The sequence below is a fragment of the Rattus norvegicus genome, chromosome 4 (assembly GCF_021556685.1).
Source record: "Rattus norvegicus strain SHRSP/BbbUtx chromosome 4, alternate assembly SHRSP_T2T, whole genome shotgun sequence".
In the NCBI taxonomy this organism is placed as follows: domain Eukaryota; kingdom Metazoa; phylum Chordata; class Mammalia; order Rodentia; family Muridae; genus Rattus; species Rattus norvegicus.
The window spans coordinates 153,194,819-153,212,517 of record NC_141537.1 but is presented as its reverse complement, the minus strand read 5'-3'; the positions used below and the strand labels follow the sequence as shown (position 1 = coordinate 153,212,517).

At 47.2% G+C, this 17,699-nt stretch overlaps 1 pseudogene; it reads left to right on the top strand.

Moving 5' to 3' along the window:
• Positions 1 to 10,428: 10,428 nt before the first annotated feature.
• Positions 10,429 to 10,932, top strand: LOC148006336 (histone H2A.V pseudogene; annotated as a pseudogene).
• Positions 10,933 to 17,699: the final 6,767 nt, after the last annotated feature.

The window sequence follows — 17,699 nt, the reverse complement described above, 5'->3', positions numbered from 1 at the left end:
CGCCTCACAGTGCTGGAGACAACCTCAAGTCAGGGCTTCAGGTGAAAGGAGTCATCAAAGTCACCTGCCAAGACAGGTCCAAAGGCTGACACCTGTGATCCCAACACCAGTAGGCTGAGCTGGACTGTAGCTGAGAGGTAGCCTGAGCTACACAGTCACTTCCAGTCCAACCCGGAAGCAACAAAAAGCACGGCGTTCTTCACATCCAGGCTTTCTGGCTTGGGACTTAGCGCTATGGGAGAGCGCTAAACTGAATTTAAATACCAATTCTGAAAACTACAACAAAATTACCTTGGAGGTGCACTCCTGTAATCCCAGCCCTCAAAAGGCCGATGACAGAGACTGTGAGTTGGGGGCCTGGGTCACGTAGCAAGATCCCATCTCAGATCAAAAGAAAAACTTGGGGGGTTGGGGATTTAGCTCAGTGGTAGAGCGCTTGCCTAGGAAGCGCAAGGCCCTGGGTTCGGTCCCCAGCTCCGGAAAAAAAAAAAAAAAACCAAAAAAAAAAAAAAAAAAGAAAAAGAAAAACTTGGGTTCCAGCCTGGGTTGTAGCTCAGTACAGGGCTGGCTTCATCTGCCCAAGGCTCTCTATTTGATCCCCAGGGTCAGAAAAAAACAAACTCTGACTCCGATTGTAGCCTTTTCTGAGACTGTGGTTTAAAAACTCCATGGATAATTTTATTCCTGTTTATTAATAAATAATAATGTGATAATAGTGATTTAAAGTAATGTTTATTTTTAACTACACAAAGTAATCCAAGATGGCCACAGCAGATAGGGATGGCAAGGTAAGGAATGGGGTAAGAAGAGTAAGAATTTACCCTGCAACGCTGTCAAACAATACACTGTGTTCTAGAAAATTGAACTAACAACCCTTAAAGAAAAACTAGGTCACAAAACAAAACAAATCAAATCCATTAAGGGGCTGCCTGCCTGCACCAAGCCTCCCAGCTATCAGCTATGGTGAGTTATAATACACAAAGACAGGTGTCAATCATGACAGCCACTCAACACCACAGCTGGGGTAACGCCATCAAAATGGAGCGGAGCATTTTTTTTTTAAAGATTTATTTATTTATTTTGTATATGAGTACACTGTAGCTGTCTTCAGACACACCAGAAGAGGGCATCGGATTCCATTACGGGTGGTTGTGAGCCACCATGTGGTTGCTGGGATTTGAACTCAGGACCTTTGGAAGAGCGGTCGGTGCTCTTAACCACTGAGCCACCTCTCCAGCCCGGAGCGGAGCATTTTAATGGGAACTGTATGAATAAATAAAATAAATAGATTGTGCTCCTGGGTCGGAGGATTAAACATGATACAGATGTCAACCTTTCCAGTTTCATTAAATTCAGCACCAACTGCCACCAGATAGGAACTGCCCTGTGTAACTAACGGACTAATACTTGAAGGTGAAAACATTCAGGAAGAGCAAAGTCAATCATCGAAAAGAAGAGCAGTGAGGGAAGAATTTAGATACAATCAGACTATGTAACAAGCTATCACCAAGACACAGGAAAAAACCTCAGAGCCAGAAGAGAGAGGGGGCCTGCCAAGTGCTACCTTCCAGTGTGACAGCCATTGCAATCATGAGCGCACAGCAGCTGCCTGAGCCTCAAGAAGACTGACCCTGTCGGCAGTCAGGTGGGCATGGGGAAGTGGAGGGACCCTGGCCCTCCATGTTGAACTTCCGGCTATGAATACAGTCTGGGAGGGAGCGGTCAATGTCTTCTGTTGCGTACCCACTGAGGAGCTCAGAGGCCTCCAGTGGATAGTCTCAAACCCGTGGTCACATGGATGACCCTGGTTAGACTCAGTGGGTGGCAAGATAAATGGCAGGGATTTGGGAAGGAGATTTGTAGAGAGGAGAAGGGGACGTTGACAGGGGCGGGGTAGAGATAAAGAGAAGCAGGGATAATCAGAATGCATTATATAAGCATAGTATAAAAGCAATTTAATTAATAATATACATAATAAACTATTATAATTGAAATGGTATAAAAAATATATACTCGCTTTGGAACAGAACAGTGCCCTGAAACAAGGGCCCGGGGTAGCAGCGCACACTCTTAATCCCAGCCCAGCTCTGGAAGCAGAGGCAGAGGCGGGTGTTTCTCTGTGAGTACGTAAGCCAGCCGGATACAGTTATAAACTAGCCAGGGCTGCATGGTGAGGCCCTGGCTCAAAAATAAATGGACAAAATGGCGGGTTTAAAAACTGGGAGGCTCAGCACAGTTGTCACAGAGTTTGTATGCATGAGACCCGAGTACAGTCCTCAGCACTGGGAAAAGATACTGCACTGACTAAAGACATTTGTGATATCATAAACAGCTATCTCACAGCACTAAAAATCCAATGTGTCTACCAAAACTGGCAAACTGAGGCCAGTGAGAGGTTAAGGACATTGACTGCTATTGCAGAGGACCCTGGTTCAAGTCCCAGCGCCCACATGGCAGCTCACGACCATCTGTAATTAGTTCCAGGAGATCTGGCAAACTCTTCTTACCTCCAGAGGTAGCAGATGTGTAGGCGATACAGAAACATACATGCAGGCAAAACACCTATGCAGATCAAATAGATAAATTAATCTATGGTCCTCATGAGGAGCATTGTCAGCACAACTACTGTGTGTGTGTGTGTGTGTGTGTGTGTGTGTGTGTGTACACTTACTTGTATTGTGTATTATTTTAGGTAGATATATAAAATAGTGTGATTGATTCCTTGTGGCTTTATCAGACAGCCTTGGTGTTTCTTCCGCCTCAGCTCTCTTTCTCCTTCTGTATTGACCTCGCTCCCCATTTTTCTATTTCCCACCTCATATCATCTGTGTATTGCTATTCCCTCCCCAGGCCCCAGCTTCCCCCAGCTCCCACCACCCCTTCATGGCTCCTTTATATTTTCCTGGTTCCTGTGGTCACTCTGTGCTGCACATTCACAACCGAGGGTTTGGACAGCAGGAACTGCAGACCGGCAGGAACGTGTGGCTTCTGTCTTTCGAGATCTGTGTTACCTCACACAGGTCCACCCATTTACCTGCACATTGCAGAGTCTGGTTTTCCTTTACAGCTGAATAGTATTTGACCGTGCGCTCATTATCCACTCCTCTGTGGAAGGACATTGAGGGTGTTTCCTCGTGGCTATTGTGAATAGAGCAGCTGTGAACATGGCTGAGGGAGTATCTGTGGAGTGTGATGTTGAGTCCTTTTGGGCACATGCTAGTGGTCTAGGTGGGTCATATGGTAGATTTATTCTTTGAGGATTCTCCATGCTGATTATCAGAGTGACTGCACCAGTTGGTAACCCCCCCAGCAGTGAGCGAGGTGAACGAGGCCCCTTCCTCACGTCTCAGTTGCGTTGGTTGCCAGCTGTTCTGTCGACCTTAGCCATTCTGACCGGGGTGAGATGAACTCTCAAAAACCATTTTCATTTTCATTTTCCTAACTGTGAAGAATAGATGAATTCTTTTGGGGGTATTTCTTAACCATTTTTATTTATTCTATTGAGAATTCTGTTTAGATTCCCTATCCCATTTATTAATTAGGCCATTTGATTCCTTGACACATACACATGCGCTCTCTCTCTCTCTCTCTCTCTCTCTCTCTCTCTCTCTCTCTCTCTCCTGGATATTAATCCTCTGTCAGAGGTACAGCTGCCAAAGATTCTCTCCTATTCCATTGATCATCTTTTCCACACAGTTGACCATTTCCTTAGCTATACAGAAGCTTTATAATTTTTTGAACTCCTGGTTGTCAATCATTGGCCTTAATTCTCTGGCAGATAAAGTCCTGCACCGGGCATGACAAACCTCCTCTCAGGTGGTGGTCAGGGTAACTCAAGTAGTTCCCAAAACAATACAGACCGTACCTCTCAGGAGCTTGGTTGGTGGGAAAGATACCACGCACTCAGTACACAGGACTCGGATGATTGCAGCTGGATCTAACCTGAAAGCCTCTTTCCCAAGGTCTAGCTTCACTGGGACCAGAAAATACTATGCAAGTTTCCAAGAGAGAAAAGTACTTAAACAGTTCTACCCAGCCAGAATACCTAAAACCCTCGTCAATGACCACCGTGACAAGCTATCCAAAAGACAATGTGACGCTCACATGTCAGTGGTTCCCAACAGCGTCTAATGGAACCTAAGGCCTACTCAACAGGAGGGAAATCGGGCCTGGATTGTTTCAACCTATATTTCCCTAATTGCGAAAATGACGACCACTTTGAGTTATCTCTTAACAATTTCTATTTATTCTATTTAGATCTCTGTTTATATTCCTAGACCGTTTAGATTCCCTGGCGTCCCACGGCCAGTGTGGTCATTGGACCTTAGAAGAGAATCTCCTACTGCCACTTTGCAGTGGCAGCTAAGTGTGAGGTTGTAATTGCATCCTTTATCTTATCCCTTCACCCACAGATAAGTGCGGCTTCCGCCTCTCATCAAAGAAGCCTGTCTTTACGGCAAATGGAGTCCATCGCGGAAAACCACAACTGGACACAATACCGAGATCAATGGATCATTAGAGCCCAGTCCTGATAGACGCCTCTGCAGATTACAGCTCCCGCATCTGTGGCTCGGGGGATATTGTGGAAGAGGAGCCTGAAGGATTGTAAAAGTCGGAATACCAGGAAGTCTGCTGTGAAACTACCTTTCATGGAAATGGTTGCATAAGTAAGACTGGAAGAGAAAATTTCTCACGCAGTGCCATTCCTAGACAAAGAGTTACAGGCGACTACTGACTTCTGGGAAGAGAGTTACGCTCTCCCAGGGACCAGCCCCCTTGTTGGTCATCCAGTGCATAGCAGTCATCCCTGAACCCATGTACACACTAACAACAAAACACACTCGGGGTCATGTGTGTGCGTGTGTTCCTACAGATACATATGGACACATATGTAATGACAATGATCAAGAACAGGAGACTGTCGGTGAGAGTGGAAGGAACATGGGTAGGATTGCAGAGAGGGTGAACTGATTCTATTTCGATTAAACATATATTTTTAAAAAAGAAACAATTAAAGTTTTACGAAACTATGGCAAGTCAGGCCTAGTGGCCCACACTTTAAATCCCAGCATTTTGCAGGGATGGGGGGTGGGGGGAAGGCAGGTGGATCTCTGTGAGGTTAATACCAACCTGGTCTACATGGTGAGTTTCAGGGTAAGGACTGTCTCAAAACAAACAAACAAACAAACAAGCAAAACCCATGGCAAATTTAAAGTAAGCTATAAAGTGTAAAATTAAAGAAAGGATTTTTAGGGGGCCGGAGAGATGACTCAGCAGTTGAGAGCACTGACTACTCTTCCAGAGGTCCTGAGTTCGATTCCCAGCAATCACATGGTGGCTCACTAACATCTGTAATGGAACCCAATGCCTATTCTGGTGCATCTGAAGACAGGTACAGTGTACTCAGATACATAAAATAAATAAATCTTATTTAAAAATGATTTTTAAATGCATTTGTGGATGAAGAGACTATAACTGAGGTAGGAAGGCCAGTACTCTGAGACCTGATGGTGGTGCCTTGACGCGGGGTGCTGGGAGAACCAGCAGTCTCTGTAGAAGAAGACTGTACCTGTCAGCCCCCACAAAAACCAGTTCTAAATGTATTGGACTGGTAGAGACAGACCTGAAGACTGGAGGCCACTAGAGCAACATTAGGCCTAAGACTTCAAGACAGTAGGGTAAGCAAGAACTTTCTGAAAGACTCGACAGCACAAGAAGCAATTCCAAGATTGACAAACGAGATGACATGAATTCGAAAGTCTTCTGCACAGCAAGAAATAATGATAATAACAATCACCGAAATGATTATAGAGTAAGAAAATGATCTTTGCCAGCTACATATCAGTGATGGGATTTATATTTAGAATATCTGAAGGACTGCAAAAATTAAGTAAGTACCCTCAAAAAAATTATCCAATCAATAAATGGCCTGGTAAACTGGATATGCAACTCTTCAAAGTACAAATGACCGGCACTTGGAAAGGTGTTCCGTGGGATTAGCCATCCAGGAAAAGCAAACTAAAGCTGTTTCCGTCTCACGCCACTCAAAATGACTGTCATCACAAACACAGTGGCAACAAGTACCATGGAAGATGTGGAGAAAGAGGAGTCCTTGTTCCCCACTGGGAGAAATGTCAATGTCTGCTTCTCGTTCTGTTGTTGAGACACAAAAACAGCGTCAGGATGGGAGGGTTTGTTGTAGCTCACAGTACAATAGAACCATCACGGGCACTTGGAAGCAAGTGGTCCCATTATGGCTGAGGTCAGAGGAAGACAGTGATGAGTGCACACAACTGCCCGGTTCCCATTCTTGAGAATTCCCTGCCCAGGGGACGGTCTTACCCTCACCTCAGATGGCTCAGCATCTCAGCCACAGCAGCTGAGACTGATCTGGGATCCAAGGATGACTTCCACAGGAACACACACACACACACACACACACACATACACACACACATACACACACACACACACATACACATACACACACACACACACATACACATACACACACACACACACACACACACACACACACACACACACACACAAATGAATAAAATTTCTAAAAGGTTAAGATGGGTCTTCCTCCATCAATGAATCAAGATACTCCCCAGAGGCATGCCAGAGGCCGTCTCCCAGGTGAGTCTGCATTGTATCAAGAGGACAACACTAACCACCACATGCAGCCACTATAGAATTCTGGATGGATGTGCCTCAGAAAACTAAAACTAGAACTATTGCCACGGGATGAGTTATACCACTCCCTGGTGTATCCCGGGAGAACTTAAGTCAACATACCACCGAGACAGTCCTGCTGCCATGTTTACTGCTCTACTACTCACAGTAACTGAGAAAGGAACAAGGGTTAGCCATCCAGCAATGGATGAATGGATAATGAAAATGCGATCTACACACACAAGGGGGTCTTATTCAGCTGTGTGGTGAAATTTAAAAGGTGACCAAAAGAGGGAAGAGGATGGGAGGAAGGAGAGGAGAGTGGGAAAAAGTAGTAAGGGCATCCCAGTGTGAGGGACTATTTGGGGAAAGGGGGGGGGGGGGGGAACAGCAAGAGTGGGCGGGAGGTGGAGGCAGTAAGAGTGAAGCATCATAGGGCTGGAGCGATGGCTCCACAGTTACAAGCATGGGGTGCTCTCCGAAGGATCGGGGCTCAAGTCCCAGCACCCACATGGCAGCTCGCAATCATCTGCATCTCCAGTCCCAGAGGATCTGTTGCCCTCTTCTGCCTCTGCAGGCACAGGGCACACAGATATACATCCAGGCAAAACACCTAACACATTAAACTTAAAAATTTAAGAAGCGGGGTTGGGGATTTAGCTCAGTGGTAGAGCACTTGCCTAGCAAGCACAAGGCCCTGGGTTCGGTCCCCAGCTCCAAAAAAAAAGAATAAAAAAAAATTAAAGAAGCACAGTGATATATTTATGAAGCACCATAATAAAACTCATTCGTTTGTATGCTAACTTCAAGTATTTTTATTTAAAGATTGTGTGTGTGTGTGTGTGTGTGTGTGTGTGTGTGTGTGTGTACACTGCAGCTGTCTTCAGACACACCAGAAGAGGGCATTGGATCCCATTACAGATGGTTATGAGCCACCATGTGGTTGCTGGGATTTGAACTCAGGACCTCTGGAAGAGCAGTCAGTGCTCTTAACCTCCGAGCGATCTTCCCAGCCCCACTAACTTCAAATTTTAACTTAAAAAAGGAAAGTCACAGGGAGGCCACACAGGAGCATTTGATAGGCAAAGCGCACCCCGCCCCCGACACATCAGTGAGGTAAACCAACAACTCAGTGAAGAACAGGTGACTCTAAGAAGAATTCCAAACACTGGAGCCTCGAAAACACGGGCAACATACAAAGAGCATGTTCACTTGTCGGTTGACGAACACTGGTGAGGAAATAGTCGGGGCAGTGTTTGGAGAACAACTGAACATAGCTATTAAATCAAAATGTGCGAGCCCTAGACCAAGAGTCCCCACCTCCTACACAGAGGTACAAGGACGCTCCTTTTACAACTGTCTGTAATCACAAAGCATAAATATATATATATATATATATATATATATAATGAAATAACCCCTATGTCCATCATCATAGAAAAGTGCAAATAAGTGGTCCGTATTCATCTCCTCAGGAATGAGGGTGCCCTATATGTACTAAGATAGATAGTTCTTCCCTGATTATATTAAGCAGAGAGAGCATATTGCAGAAGTGTGGATATGTAGGGCACCGTTTGTGTTAATTCACACATGAAGCCCAAAATATGCAAATGCAAATTAAACAGAAAACCATCGAGAAGGAGGGACACACCCACCTGTCGCCTTCAGGGAGGGCTTCATGCTTGGCCAAGGGGCAGGTGGCCATGCACCAGAGCTTCTGCAGCCATTCAAGTCCCTCCTTTAATTAACAGATGTTCCTGTATTGGCGATGTAATTTGCATATAGCCAAGTGAAAGCAGAAAGGATTCGATGTGGTTTGGAGCCAAGAATCAATGCACACTTTAAAGCGTGGGGGAGAGGGGCAGATGAAGTCCCGAGTGCACGTCTGTTGTTGGTACGAGCACAGGACTCTAATGCCTCAGACCCATGGGAATGGCAAGGTCTTCCCCAGGTCCAGGCAGGGAGGTTGACAGTGTGTGCAGGAAGTGTCCATCACAGTGTCCAAGCACACATCTCCAAGATGACCACAGCCTGAGACGGCCTCCCTACTGAGAGTCGTTCACTGGCCTCCTCGTCCAGCGCTGTATAATTTCTTACTGCGTCTCCAGTACAGGCTGCGGCTCTGTCTGGGCACACGGCTCGCTGGTCTCAGCTTTATGTTACCGTGCCTGTCATTTCATTGTTCTCTCTCACCTCAGTCTTGTCAAGACCAAAGTTGTGCAGGTTGTAACATCAAAGCACCTCCCCAGCCTTGTTGATACTTAACGTGGAGTCCTGGGATGTGTTTCCAAGCCATAACTCCCCCAGGAAGCATTATATGTGTCAATTCAAGTGTCTGCTCTCAGTAGCCAAATTGGTCACTTTGTCTTTTCCCAAAGAGGTGTTTTACTTTCTTAAAATCAGCAGTGGAGGGCAGACGGGGGTCCATTTTATATCTTTGTGTGTGAAGGAGGAATAATTTTATTGTGTTTTGAGGCAGGGTCTCACAGTTCAGCCCAGCCTGGTCTTGAACTCATGACCCTCTTGCCCCAGCTGCCACACCCAAGCCTGGTGTTTACTTCCTAACTCTGAGATTGGTGTCCAGGTCTTTGCACACAATGCTATGTGCAGGAACATGGCGTAAGGCTCCACTGTGGAGCCTACACTGTTGTCCCTTGACTCTTCCAATCCCCTCAGTAGGGCCAGACGTTATGCTTTCCTGATTTCACTGAAATCAGGGTCAGCAGAACATTCCCAAAACTTATCACTCTTGCTTACTCTTGTTTCTTCACTGTCCTCTGGGGGTCTGCTGAGGAACAAGCTGGGGTTCTTAGGGCAAGGACAAGTCCATCAAGTGGCATCCCTCAGGGCATTCCACACATCTATGGAGAGCTACATGTTCCTTCCTGAAACACAAGTCTGAAATGTTCAGTCAGGACCCAGTGTCCCATGTGTAGAGAATCCTGGGGTCAGGAAGAGCCTTCTTGCCACTCCGTTGTATGATGAAGGCAGGTCACCCCAATTTCACAGAAGCTCAGATGAGTCTGACCCTCAGAGACAGAGAGTCATGACTTGCAGACCTGCGGCTCTCAGTCCAGTGCTCATTCTGCTTCTACCCTGAGATACATGAAAAGTGTTTGCCACCCCCTGTGACATTCTGAGGCCCAGCATGCTTTTCCCTGTTTGTAGTCAGGAAGTGATGCTATTGAAGTCATGGGATGAACCCCAAGCTGTGTTACAGGGACCTGCTTAGTACTGTTGTAGCCCCCTCCTGCTCATCTTGCACCAGACCTTCCCCTACCCCACCCCTGAAGCCACCCCACCTTCTTGATAGACCCAGGGCCTCTGAGAGCCCCAGAAATACAGCTCTGCGAAATCCCCAGAAGGAGCACGTGTGTGGTGCTTACTTCCTCTGCCTGTGGCTTGAGGATCTAAGTGCCGTGTCTAGGTTGGGTATCCTGGGTTGGAGTCTGTGTAAAGGCTAAAGTTCATTCACTAAAGCAGGTGGTAGAAGTAGCTTGTTGGTCCCCTGGGTCCAGGAGGCACTGTAAAGAAAGCCTCTGGCCCTGGGAAGCTGGTTGTGTCTCCTTCTCGTGGGCATCCAGGCTACCCTCTAGCAGCCCAGGATCATGGAGGGAAAATGAGAATACAAAGGACTCGTCCTATCACCAACAGTGAATCCTCTCTAACCCTAGACAAGCTCAGGGTAGCTAGAGGTAGGCTTTCAAGAGTGGCTGCTGTGGGAGAGCAGCGGCAGCGGCGCGGGGTTGCAGTGGGCGTCGCGCGGCCGAGACCATGGCAGGAGGCAAAGCTGGAAAAGACAGCCGGAAGGCCAAGGCTAAGGCAGTGTCTCGCTCACAGAGAGCTGGGCTCCAGTTTCCTGTGGACCGCATCCACAGACACGTGAAGACTCACACCACAAGCCATGGACGGGTGGGCGCCCCTGCTGCTGTGTACAGTGCTGCAATTCTGGAGTACCTCACAGCCGAGGTGTTGGACTTGGCAGGTAACGCTTCTAAAGATCTCAAAGGAAAGCGCATCACCCCACGCCACTTACAGCTTGCAATCCGAGGTGACGAAGAGTTGGATTCACTGATCAATGCTACCGTAGCCGGGGGCGGTGTGCTTCCACACATCCACAAGCCTCTGATCGGAAAGAAGGGGCAGCAGAAAACTGCTTAGGACGTGAGTCACTGACCTGCTGTCCTCACTGTGTGTGACTGGGCAGAGGGTACCAGTCGGTGTGTGGGGAAGCATAGACAATTGCTGTAGACAAAAGACACATTTGTATGTTTTTAGACCCTCGAAGTTTGATAAACTCCTTTCCCTGTGGTCAGTCATGTGTTGACTGGCCATGTCTCTCCCTTGTGTTTTATACAAAAATAAAATTGATAAACATATTTTACAGAAAAAAAAAAAAGCAGCTGCTGTGGACAAAAAGGTGAGACCAACCAACCAAAGACACTGCTCACCCTCCCCTCCTCAGACTACCTCACTCCCTCCTCTGGTCACCCGCCATCTTGATCCCTCTCCTGTGAGTACCTGCCCTCTTGATCAGTCTCTGTTTTCTGGGATCTTCTGCCTTCCGGCTGCTTCTCTCAGCAGCCCGTGTCCCTCTGCCCACCCTCTCAGAGCCTCATTTCTGTGAAATGGCCGGATCGCTTTGGTTCCACCCATGCGGGAATGCATGAAGGCTCGCCTGGTCCCTGACATGTGTCTAAGCCTTCATCACGGAGGAGTTTTTATCCAAGAATGGCCTGCTCTGAAGTGCACAGTCAGATCTGGGTTCCTGCCATTCCCCTAGCAGCCCCCTCCCATCAGGATCAACATCACACCCACACAGAAGGCAATGATAAGGTTGCTTTGGCCAAAGAGACACAAGTACATCTAGATGGCCTCTTCCTCCTCTGAGCAGAATGTGAAGAGACAAGGAGTTGTTGTGAACCACTGGCCTCCACCCTTTCCCACAAGCCCCATGGGCCCAGGGTGTGACCTGCATCTCCACCTTGAGCCTCTGATACTGCAGACTTGGGCAGAGCTGAGACTGTTACGGTCTCCTGAGACAAGGGCATGTGGGCAAAAATTATTCCTGCAGGCCAGAAGCCATTGGAGTACAGGACATTTGTTCCATCTGCATGCTTTGGCTGAATTGTATGAGTACAAGGCTCTCTCCATCTCTGCTTGAAGGATGAGAAGATATTATGCTTCCATGAGAGCAATTAGAAAGTACAAGCCCAAGCCGGGGAGGGGGCTTTTAATCCCACCACTCGGGAGGCAGAGGCAGGCAGCCTGGTCTACAGAGCCAGCTACAGAGAGCAGAGGAAATTTTGTCTCAAAAAAATTAGAGAGAGAGAGAGAGAGAGAGAGAGAGAGAGAGAGAGAGAGAGAGAGAAAGAAAGAGAAAGAGACCAAGCCCCAAGGTCCCAAGGTGCAGCAGAGGCAGCGTGATAAGACCTTTGGGAGTAGCAGGAGAAGGGCCATGATCTGGGGATGATTCAGTGGAGGGGTGATAGGATGTCAGGCTGGGAGGCTCAGAACTACGACTCCATCACCCTCTAGCAGGAGGAAGATGATCAGCGTGTCTGGAGACATACAGAGAGTAACTGATGGAGGTGGGTGTCTTGGCTGTTTCGATAGTCGGTTGCTGGACTCCTCTTCCAGGCTGTTAGATATGGGTGAGATTGTTCTGTGCCTGTTTGGGAAGGTGGAAGCTGAGGGTGCTATTTGGATGTGAACTAGGAGCCTGCTATCTAGTCAGAGGCTAAGGCTGAGCCCAATGATCAGGGACAGGTACAATAGGTGGGTGCAAGACAGGGCCACTTAGCAAGTTCTGTCCCTTGCCTCAGGCTCTTCAGAGGCGCAGGCAATAGAGCAAGTGGCTGGGGCCAGGCTGGCCTTGGTGCTTTGTAGAAGAGTCGACCATCTATGTTCTTGATCTGGAGGAGAGAGTAGACCTCTTGTGCAAGGAGGGGCAGCGGGCACTAGGGCTGGATCCTCAGCAGAATCCTGTATTCTGATTAGCATTGAAAATAGTGACTCCAAGAAAGAATCCTTCTGTTGAAGACATGGGGTAACCCCATGGGAGACCTTTATCTCAGCAAATGTGAAGCCCAGACACAGAGATCTGGATAGAAGGAAGTTAGATGAACCTCTTGCTAATTTCATGGCTGACTTAACCCCTGCGATGATGCACTCAGAAGCCCTTCCTTCCCCAGCCTTTCCCCTTGATCTTTATTCCAAAAGGTTCAAGCTCTTGCCAATAAGTTCAAGGATACACGGGCTCCCTGCTTTATGAGAACATGTTTATTTTTGTTATCATGGGAGTCACACTATAGAGAAAGAGAGTGATAAGGAGGCAGTGGCCGCTGGGAGCCAGGCTGGGCTGTGTGCACGGTTCGTGTATTGTCTCCGAATTCTCTCAAGAACTGATGAGTGGTGGCATCTGGAATGAGAGGTTCATGGGCACAGCCAAGCATCTGGAACAAGGCCTAGCACACAGTAGGTAGTCAGTAATCACTCTAAAGGAACATCTCTACCACTTACACTGTATTTATTTTTTAAGAGATGGTTGTTTCAGGCTGGGGAGAAGGCTCAGCAGGTAAAGGCATTTGTCACCAAGCCTAAGGACCTGAGTTTGGTTCTGAGAACCCAGGAGATGGAAAGGGGGAGCTGACCCCAGCTGGTCCCTGGCGCTGGAGAAATGACTCGGCAGTTAAGAGCACTTGTTGCTCTTACAGAGGACTCAGGTTCCGTTCCCAGAATCCATCCAGGAGGTCCAACATCTCATCTGATCTCTACAGATATCAGGCAGACACATGTACACATACAAACATGCAGGTAAATTCAAACACAATAAATAAATACAATAATAATTTTTTTTCTTTTTTTTTTTTTTTCGGAGCTGGGGACCGAACCCAGGGCCTTGCGCTTGCTAGGCAAGTGCTCTACCACTGAGCTAAATCTCCAACCCAATAATAAAATTTTTAAAGAATGATGTGGGGTGGGAGTGGTGTCTTAGTTAGGGTTTTACTGCTGTGAACAGACACCATGACCAAGGCAAGTCTTATAAACATTTCATTGGGGCTGGCTTACAGCTCCATCAAGGTGGGAGGAGGGCAGCATCTAGGCAGGCATGATGAGAGTTCTACATCTTCATCTGAAGGCTGCTAGTGGAAAACTGGCTTCCAGGCAGCTAGGTTGAGGGTCTTAAGCCTACGCCCACAGTGACAAACCTACTCTAACAAGGCCACACCTCCTAATAGTGCCACACCCTGGGCCAAGCATATACAAACCATCACGAGTGGGCTTGATAAAGTGCCCATGCAGGTCATAAATATCTTGGCCTCGAATCATCCTCCTGCCTCGGTTTCTCAAGTGTCTGGAAATTCAGATACATATGCCATCCTGAGGCTTGTGGGATCAGGAATTGAATCCAAGTTCATTCAGCTCATAGGAGACCGAATAGGAATGAGAATATCTCTCGGACGCACATGCTCTCAATTCTGTAGAATACACTAAGTCATTAAGGTAGCAGTCTAGAAAGATAGTTTAGCCATCAAAACCATGTGTCGTTCTTGTAGAGGACTAAGGTTCAACTTCCACTACCCATACGTGGCTCACAACCATCCTGAACCCGGACCTCCATGGACACCAAGCATGCACACATTACACATACATACATGATACATACATGTAGGTAAAACACTCACATAAACTCAAATGAATAAACCTAATTTTAAAAGCTTTAAGAGAAAAAAACTGCCAGTGAAGCATTTGTACCACTGAAAATGCCTACTCTGTCACTTACCTGCTGTGTACGTCCCAGTTGTCTGGCAGGCCTTGTTGGAATAGAGTTTGTTGAAGACTTACAAACAAAAGTAGGTTTAGGGTAGGAGCAGGACAAGATGACCACCTACCTCCCATACCCCAAACCAGGAGGAAGATGTTTCCCAAAACCGTTAGGTAGCTCACAGCTTCCTGTAACATCAGCAGCCCCAGAACATCAGATGCCCCTGGTCTCAACTGGTACCTACAGTCACATGCACACAGCCACACAGAGACACATAATCAGAAAATACTCAAAATACATCTTGAAAACTCCAGCTCAGGCTAAGGGAGCCTCAGGCTCAGCGCCAGGCTCCCTCTGGTGACCCAGACCACTTTTCCCCTACAACCCAGGCAGGTCACATGCCCCCTTCTCTTTCCAGACCCTTACAGGCCCAACAACTGACTCATGAGTAGAGTTAGCTTGTGTCCTACAAGGAATGCTCCAAGTCATCACCTGCCCTGTGTCCCGCAACTCCCCATGGGTCATGAGTATGAACAGAGCTTCACTCTGGCTATGCTGTTCCACACGGAGGCTTGTGAATGCTGGCCACATGAAGCAAGGTACAAATAGCACTGTACAAGGATATCTAGCTGGTCCGACATCATCAGCTGAAAAGCCATTCCTTCCTGGGCTGCCTTGTACTTAGGTTCAAATCGAATGAATGCGCGAGTAGGGCCTGTTCCTAGATTTCTGTTCCTTTCCAGTAATTGACTCATGCACCCTTACATGAGAGGCACAGGATCAGGGTTACTGCCGCTCTAAGGCAAATCTTGTTATGTGTATACATGTGTGTGTGCATGTGTGAGGAAGAGGGGAGACAAAAAAAAGACGAGAGACAGAGAGACAGAGACAGAGACAGAAACAGAGAAACTAGGGAACCAAGGACCCTTGCACATGGTAAGCCAGGACTCTACTACTGACCCACACTCCCAGTATTTTTTTTTTTGAGACAGGGTCTCTCTATTTAGTCCCCACTGTCCTGGAATGTGTATGAAAACCAGACTTTCCTTGCACCCACAGAGCTCCTCTCCCCCACCTCCTACGTGTGGGGATTAAAAGCGAGCACTATCATACCCAGCTGCTCCTAGAACTTTCTCACTTTTTATTTTGAGACAATTCTGTTTCACTGCCCAGGCTGGCCTTGAACTCACTTGGAAGCCTATAGGCCTTGCTGTTTCAATCCTCCTGCCTCAGTCTCCTGTGTAGCTGAGATTACATGTACATATCACCAGGCCTGGCTAAAAACTTAATTATTGGGGTTGGGGATTTAGCTCAGCGGTAGAGCGCTTGCCTAGCGAGCGCAAGGCCCTGGGTTCGGTCCCCAGCTCTGGAAAAAAAAAAAAAGAAAAAAAAACTTAATTATTAATGAGGGAAAAGCACAAAAGCTTTAATAAATTCTCGGTGAACACACACCATAACTTCTGACGTAACCTATGTCCCTAGACTGACATTTTGATGGAGCGAGCCCACCTGCTGCCACCTTGGAGATGAGCCCAGCCCTTTGAGCCCCTCCTAAGCTCTGTGCTTTTCCTTCTTTGTGACCATCTCCTTCCTTCCCTCTGCCGTGTTCCTGCATCAGGTTAAACCCTTGAAGAACGCACGGCTGGCTCTGCGTGCCCTTCACTAGCCTCTGTCTCGTGCCTTCTTGGCTGCTTATGATTCAACCGTGAGTCCAGTCTATTCCAACAGGCACTTTAATGTCTTATGACGAGACACTAAAGTTGAGGGAGGGAAAATCATGTGCTAAACTAGTTCTTTTCAGCCTGTGGGTCTTGACCACTTTGGGGGTGAGTGACCCTTTCACAGGAGTCACGTATCAGATATCTTGTATTATCAGATATTTACATTACTGTCCATAATAGTAGCAAAAATACAATTGTGAAGTAGCAGTGAAAATCGTTGTATGGTTGAGGTCACCACAACATGAGGAACTGTGTTAAAGGTCACAGGAAGGTTGAGAGCCACAGATGCCTCCTGGACAATCAAAGGCTGCAGAAACTTGTCCTTTATCTTACCACCGTGGCAGGGCAATCCCACACAAACAAAGTTCTAGAAATGACAGGCATAGTGGCACTCTTTGCATTTAATTAGGTCCAGTTTTTGATCTGCTTACTATTCAAGAGCTGGCCTGCTGACCTGTTTATCTGGTCCATGGGCTAGAAGGATGCTCTAAAATGTGAAAATGAAGTCCAAAGATTAACTTTGTATGTGCAAATGTACAGAGTATTAATAGAATGGGGTATTAATAAAAATGACCTAGAATCCTTACTCTTCAGGGTGACTGGAGAGCCCTGGGCTATTAGTGTCCTCACGGTTTTGCTCCCTGAGGACACCGTTATGAAATAGTTCTGTATCAAACCCCAGAAGAGACGATTGCTTGCTTCCTTTCTTCAGTAGCTGGTTCCTGGATGCATTTAACCAGGCCACTCAGTCATGCCACCCTTGCCAAAACACCTCTTCATCATTCTTTTCCTCATTCTGTAGAGGGAACCCAGGCTTAATGCATGCCAGGCAAGCGCTCTACCCCCGGAATTATACCTCCAGCTGAAAACCACTCTACGCCACAAGCCAAAAATTGCATCTCCAAAAAATGGTCATCTCAGTGCCAGAGTGGGAAGGACTCAGTAAACGGTGTTATATGAAACTGATGGTAGGCTGGGCACAGAGCATGGGCCCATGGAGCAAACTACCTGGAAGGCTGGGGGAGACGAGTCATCTTGACCCTAGGGAAGTTTGACGCCAGCCTGAGCATATAAAGACCCTGAAAACAAGCGAGCAAAAAAGCAGCCAACTGTTGATAGCATAGATGGATGGATGGATGGACAGACGGATGGATGGATGGATGGACGGATGGATGGATGGATGGATAGATGTACCTGTGCACATATGTGTCTCATGTTTAGGGGGAGGTGTTATCTGCATGTATGTATGTGTATCACATGTATCACATCCTAGTACCTGCAGAGATCAGAAAAGGACATCGGATCCTCTGGAACTAGATTTATGAATAGTTGTGAGCTACTACGTGAAGTGGAAACCTAAGGGTTCTTTGGAAAATCGGTTGGATTTTGCTGGGGCAAACTCGTGAAGGAACGTTTCGTTAAAGTGGACACAGGTGTGAAAGGCTAAGGCCGACTCCTCGGGGAAAAATGTTTCACTGAAGCAGACCCAGGAGAGAGGATGTTCTGTTAAAGCAAACACGTGAAAGGACACG